The 7,157-nt window shown below is 50.1% G+C and overlaps 1 long non-coding RNA gene across 1 annotated transcript; it reads right to left on the bottom strand.

The window, feature by feature from the left end:
• LOC110341440 lies at positions 1-5,971 on the bottom strand. The gene is made up of 3 exons (XR_002383393.1): positions 5,873-5,971; positions 1,472-1,582; positions 1-1,250 (listed from the first exon to the last, which is right to left on the bottom strand). It is a non-coding gene; the product is annotated as an uncharacterized LOC110341440 (long non-coding RNA).
• Positions 5,972-7,157: the final 1,186 nt, after the last annotated feature.

The following is a 7,157-nucleotide window of genomic DNA, read 5'->3' as shown; positions in this document are numbered from 1 at the left end:
TTAATGAGAAACAAAAGTTGTGTGTTAAAAGAGTCCGGAGCAATAAAACATTGACTGAATTTATACAGCAGAGGGCTTGAAATTTTCCCTCCATATCAGCAAGATTGGACTCCGTACTGGAAACAGGAATTGTTCTAAATGGCTGCAGGATGCAGCTTGTTCCAGAGACAGCACATACTGTGCAGATATTTAAAGGACTAGAAGGAGTCCAGGAGAGGTAGTAAGGGCCATGGGCCAAGTGATGCTCCCAACTCGAAATAGCTCTAACTTGGTAGAATAGACTCTTGTCATACCATTTTGTTGATGGGAAAACTGAGCCGAAAGAAGGGAAAGGACTTATCTAAGGTGATTTAGAAATTGACTGTGGCAGGGGTCTTACCTCTGAGTCAAATCCCAGACACCATGAAGAGCTGAGGGAGGATGAATTACAAAACAATCCCCAAGCTTGAGGAGACCAGAGCAGCTCCCCAGGAGTGCCAAACACCTGTGACTCAGCCTTCCTTCAGCCACCAGCTCTGGTAGTGTTTGGATTTAAACTTCAGTTAATGTCAGAGGGCAACCAGGGCACATGTGTCTCTCAAAAGAGCTCGGGGCTTGTCACCGAGGTGCTGAGTACCAGACAGAGTTCTGACGCTTAGAGGGTGCATTCCTGGCCCCGCATCTCAATGCCACGGTGTCAGAGGCACTGTGCTCAGCACAGCCAGGGTTTGCTTCTGATGGGTTTGTGGGTTTTGTTTTGGGGTGGTTTTGTTTTGCTTTGAGGGGTTCCCTATTTTTAAAATCGTAAACTATCACTCATCTCCAGGGCTCTAAGTTTCTTAGTGTTCCCATATGGAGTGCCTCACTAGGTCCAATTTTGAGAATCAGGTAAAAATCAAGCTTGGTAAGGTCCAGAGACAGCCTAGACCCCTACAGATATGATAAACATGCTTGGGAGCCTTCATCGGCCGGGACAGACCCGGCTCCTAATCACTGAGATTGATGATTGATGATTGACGATTGAGTGGAGCGAAAGGCAGGGCTGTGGCATCCAAGTTCTCTGGCTCTGGTTTGTTCTGGATGAGGAAGCCAGCCCTGGCCAAGGGAGTCAGAAATTCCACTGGACCAAGGCCTGGAGCTCCTGAGTCAAAGCCAGGGCTGTCCTGCGACATTAGGCGGCCATGGAGATCATTCTGTGACCCTCCTGGCCTCTGAGTCCACCATGGCTGTTTTCAGGCAGTGACGTCAGAGAGGAGGCAGCAGAGGTCACCCTGGGAAGGAGAGCAAGTATCAAAAAGGGCTGTGGGCGTGTGCACGCCTGCCCTCCCCTCCGTGGCCTTAGCAACCACAACAAATTTCAGAATAGAAATAATCTCTAGGCTACAAAGGTGCTGGGCCTGAGCTTTGGCTGGGGCTGGTTTCTAGGTGTGATGTCTCTCCAAGTCCCTAGAGACAGATGCCCTGGGGAGGTGCTGTGCTGTGGGTACCTCACCTCCTCAGTAGTCGGCTGAAGAGGCTGGGAATCTCTGGTGGCTTCTCCATGTCTCTCAATAAATACGAAGCTGGGATGTGAACAAAAATTGACCTAGTTAGCCAAAGGTCCCTGGTGATGGAAAAGGAGACAAGGTCATGGAGTAAGTCCCATTCTCTGCCCTCAGGACTCCCCCCCCCCATCTGTGCCACACAGATCAGAGACAATGCCCTCCGATCTAAGAGCTGCAATTCCCCACTGCTCCCACAGGGGGCACTCCCTGTCCCATGGTCCCCTCTTTTCTCTTCTTCCCTATTGTTTCCTCACCCAGTCGCAGGCTCCCAGCCCCTTCTCACCCTTTTAGCCCGCTAGCAGATCAGCTGAAATATCTGGCAACTAGAGGGGGTCTCTATTTCCAACGTGTACCCATGGTCAAGAACACTGTCTGCTCTTTCAGAGAACCTGGGTTAAGATCCCAGAACCCACAGAGTCTCACAATCACCTGCATTCCAGCCCCAGGGGATCTGAAGGCCTCTTCTGGACCTTGCAGTCATCCAGTTGCTTATGGCATTCTCTCTCTCTCACACACACACACACTTCAATAAATCTTAAATAATATAAATAAATGAATAAATAAAACCAGGAGACACCCCTGTCCACCCATGTGTGAGAATCTGCAGAGTTCTGTGCATTTCTCAGTGGGCGCAGAGGAACTTGAGTACTCTGATGACGCCGACTCTCTTCCCATCCCACCCAGCTTCTCAGCCTCACCATCTGGCCATCAACAAGAGGTCTGCCAAGCAGTGCCACCCCCAAAATGCAGTGGGGCTCCTGGCTACCCAGAGTGGAGAACCACTTTCCTCCTGGGAAGCCCATGTCCTGCTATGACCAGGTAGAAAAGCTGCTAACTGCAGAGTCCGGAGCTGGTTTAATTTTATACATTTGTTAAGACTATATCTATAAATGAAAAAAATATTTCTTTCCAACTTTTCAAAAGTTAATTCATGTGGACAAAATAAAAGAAAGATTAGGATAAGATTTCAAATATTAAATTCAAATGTAGGATTTGTGACTTTGATTTGGAAGCCTGAGAAGTTGTCTGGAATTCAGGACATTTTGGAGATGTAGATTGCAGACAGAACCAAGTCAACATCGTGAACGGCTCGATCCACTTCCCACTGCATAAAAAATGATCCCTCTTTCTCCAGTCCTTCTTCCAGGGTGGCCTTGGAACTAGCAACTTGAAGATAAAGATTCCACACTTGTGTGTGTGTACATGTTTGTGTGTTCTTGTGAGGGTGGGGTGATCACATATGTGCACACATACAAGAGTGTGAAAGGCCAGAGTCCCAAAGCCACTATCTATCTTGTATTTTGAGGTAGGGTCTCTGACTAAACCAAGCATACCATTTGGTTAGACCAGCTGACAAGTAAGCCCCAGAAATCCTCCTGTCTCTGCCTCTCCCTTGATGGAATTTCAGGTATGCACTGTCACATCTGACTTTTAACATGGGTACTGGAGAGCTGAACTCAGGTCCTCATGCTTGTGTGGTGATTACCAGCTGAGCCATCTCCCCAGCCCAAGAATCAACATACTATAAAAGAGAGCCACAAGATGCCTGGGAAAGAGGGAGAAGGAGAGAGAGGGAGAGAGAGAGAGAGAGAGAGAGAGAGAGAGAGAGAGAGAGAGAGAGAGAGAGAGAGAGAGAGAGAGAGAGAGAGAAGGAGGAAAGAGGGGAGTTTGAGAGAAGCAAAGATGTTCTCAGAGGACCAACTGGAAAAAGGGAAGCTCTTTGGTGGCGTAGGATTGCCCCAGGGCTCTGTTCTGAGAAGTACCATTTGGGCCACATCCATGTCACTTTTCCATCCTAGTGTGGTTAGAATTCTTGAGGAAAAATTCTGAAATGAAGTCTGAGCAATCCTCCCTATCCCCAAATGTGTCTCAGAATCCCAGGACCAAAACATCCACACAATGAAAAGAACATAGCAAGGGGTAGTGTTAATGCCAAAGATCCCGCTTCTTGGTTCTATGTGCCATGGACCTTCAGTTTGGAAAATATTCCAAGACATGCCAGCAAATCATAGCCTTTAGTGTAAATCTGGCCCAGTACTTGATTTTATAAATAAAGTTTTATTGAAGCATAATCATGTTCTTCCTATAAAGTTCACAAGGCACTTTCTGTCCTGGAAGCAGGAAGATGACCCAGGCAGGTTCTCCCTGCCATCAGCCCCAGTGGCCTGGGCAGCCAGCCCAGCGGGATGACGCACTCTGGGGCCTGAGCTGAGCTGGCTGGGGGCAGGACATGTCAGCCTGGGCCTCCCTCTCTGGGAGCATGTTCCCACAGAGATGCTGGCAGCCCAGCCAGAATGATGGGCTGGAGAGAGTGAAAAGGAAAGTCTGCAATATGTCCTATGTTCCCACTGCCTCAGGGTCACTAGAGCTGAAGCCAATGGTCAGACTGTAGCCACAGGCATTCAATCTGTCATGAGAGCCCAGGAAGAGGCCTAGCTGAGACACTGCTCTCCATCCCCATTGTGACCCAATGAGACTTAACCTGGAAGCACTCTTGGCTCCGAATGGCACAATGAAGCCAGCAGAGAGCCCTGGGACACAGTGTGCTGGGCTGGCCAGGGGCCACCTCGGGGACCAAGGTCATTGAGGCCTAAGCTTGGCAGGAGAGTGGCCAGGAGCCAGCCTGGAGCCATGCCCTCCCTGACAGCTTTACAGCCCTGATTCAGCCCTGTAAAGTTGCCAGGGCAATGACATCACGGGCCTCCCTTGCATGACATGTCACTGTGGTGGGCGTGGCTGCATGCTCTGGAACCCGGAGCCAGGAGGTCCCCTGTTTCAGCTGTGGCAGGTGTGGCCAGCACTCAGGCTGGGATCCAGGGCTGTCTAGAGCCAGGTCTTCCCATGTGGAGCCCTGCCCAGCCCCTGGACTGGTCCCTTGTCATAAAGGGCATTCTGGGCACCGTCATATGTGGGTACCAGCTTAAATGCAACCATACCTAGGATAAAACAAGTGACCCTGATTGGATAATGTCAGCGCTCACCATGCCTGAGGAGCTCTGCCATCTGGCAGGGCAATCCTATGAGGGGTCACCTGAGATTCTGTTTCAGGCTGTGTGGCCTCGAACACATAGGACATAGTCCAAGCTCCTGCATAGGACCCTGCCCTCAGCTAACACTACACTGGGCCTATTGCAGCCCAAGAGGAAGCCATCCACTCACATCACACCCAGCCCAGCCTTGACTCTCGGCCACCTGCTTCCAGCCGAGCCTCAGGAGATTCCCAAACATACTAGAACATAGAAACCAACTTTGATGCCCATTATTTTGTGTTCCTGTACATGTGCAGGTGCCGTGCACATGTATATACACTGTGGAGGGCAGAGATTGACTTTGGGTCTTGTTTCTCAGGTACTATGGGCACTGATCTTTTGAAATGAGGTCTCATCATTAGCCTGGAGATCATGGATTTGGTTAGGCTGGCTAGGGAATCCCAGGGAGTCCCAGGGAGCCCCTATCTGTACCTCCTCTGTACTGAGATCGCAAGTGTTTCCTATGTGGCTTCCCAGTGTTATAGGTTCTTGATCACAGGTGGCATTTTGGCCATGTTACCCCGCTGTGTGTCCTAAGCACCCCTTCTTAGCACTTCCCTTAGATTGGATCAAGGCTCTTCCCAAGAACCTTCTGTTAACTCTCCCACCTCTTTGAAGACACTGCCTGTGGGTAAGATATACCATGAGGTCTTAGAGAGTGAGACTTCAGTACATGGCTTCATGGGGGACAAAAGCCCCCTGGTGTACAGGGCTTGTTTGAGGCCTTCCCAGGGCTGGAACTCTCTAGGAGACCAGGAAGACAAGGCTGTCCCAGGTATCAACAGACCCTCCAAGTCAAGTTCCTTTGACTCTATGTCTGACACCCTCTCCCTTCTCGACTCTGCAAGGGTTAATGCAAAGCTCCAGTGCCGGGTGGATTTACTGCCCCCCAAGCTCTATCCAGTGCCCTGGCTGGAGGCTCCCATTTCTCCCTTAATCACTTGCCCTGCAATCAGAAGAGATAGCCAGGCCTGTGTTAGGCGGCTGCAGCTGCGCACTATTTATTTACTTTTGCTCAGCCCGGGGAACGGCTGCAATTTAAAGGTTCAGGTCTCAGCTACCCTGCCCAATGCAAACCCGCTTAAACACTTCCATATTGCTCCAGTGAGCTGTCACTAGAAGCTGCCCCTGCTCCCACACCCTCTCCCTGGATAGGGAGCTGAGAAAGCAGGTGTTCCAGCTCACCGGGCTGGCCGGACAAAGGGAGAGTCAGTCATCCTTCAAACCCAAGCCCTGGAAGAGCAAAGCAGAAGACCTTCAGGCCATGAGCAGCAGAGAGGAACTCACCAGGAAGGGGCCAGGTCACCCCCAACTACTCACCCAAATGGAAAACCCATCTTCTCTGTTGCTAGCCCAGCTTGCCCTAATTCCTGTGCCAAATGGTGTAATTACCACTTGAGTTGTCAAATGGCCTCCAGACGGCCTTACCGTTCACATCAGAGATTTAATAAGCTTTTAGGCGTTGACCCCTGCCGCCGGCCCCCACCTGCACACCCTATTGGTGAAACCTGAGCACACAATTAGATCTGATAATGAGAGTCGGGCGCTCAGCCTTGAACTCTGCAGCCGCCTTCAGAGGTGCCCAGAGAGTAACCCCATGCCCTGACAAATGGCATGCACCCACCACAGAGGCCTCATGCGTGGCCTCAGGAGGACACCTGGGAGCTCACACGGAAGGAGTTTTAAGGCCTGAGAATTCTAGAGGCCAGAGCTTTGCAAGCCTGAGCAGTTTGGTTACAGACACGGGTTCTAGTCAGTTCCACCTGGTTATAAGCATTTCTTTTAGTCACCTTGTCAACACAAATAGCAAATAGTGGCAGCCAGTATGTTGACAGGCCCACCCCGCTGTGTCATGAACTGCCAGCTCCATGGTAAAGTCTTCCTAGATACCCATGGCAGCCAGTAGTCCTGTTTCATTGTCCTGTTTGAAAAATTAAATTATTCTATCCTGGGATGGGAATTACCACTGCCAGGATGTACATGCTCATCCAATAGAATAACACAAGTCCCATCTCTAGCCCAATTTGCACATTGAGAAAACATATTACAGAGAGGTTAAGCAATTTTCCCAAGACCACACAGATGGAGAGCATCGGAGATGAGACTTGAAGTTAGGTCAGGCATCAAAACAAACGTCACAGCCAGGATCCCATCTGGATAAAATATATTTTGACTTAAAGTGTGTTGATGCAAAGGTAGGCTGCATGTCGTGTGTATTAAAACAAAGTTTATGGTTCATGTGAGGACCTGGAGATGTGGAGTTTTACAGAAATACTCCCCATGTTGGTCTTTGCGCTCAGACATACCAACAGAGATGGGCAGGTATGAAAAAGTAGACCAGAGGCTTCTGCGCTAGGGTGAGGGGAGCCACCAGTAAGGGAAGACGGGGTTCCTGGCCAGGGTGTGAAGTGTGTGTGTGGAATCTCACCTCTGGTGCTTGCCAGGAAGTATTCTGCTTGCACAGCCACAGAGGCCAAGGCCATCTGGAGACTCCATCGGGGAATGTGTGTCTTCAGACCCTTCCCTCTTGGTGTCTCTTTTCCTAGGAGTCAGTCCTCCATCCTCACAGGGGCGCTGGGTTTCGTGACTGTTATGATTGTGTCAC

Source organism: Mesocricetus auratus, unplaced genomic scaffold (assembly GCF_017639785.1).
Source record: "Mesocricetus auratus isolate SY011 unplaced genomic scaffold, BCM_Maur_2.0 Super-Scaffold_6723, whole genome shotgun sequence".
NCBI classification, from domain to species: Eukaryota; Metazoa; Chordata; class Mammalia; order Rodentia; family Cricetidae; genus Mesocricetus; species Mesocricetus auratus.
Note: the sequence above shows the minus strand (reverse complement) of the source record. Positions and strands in the feature narration are given on the sequence as shown.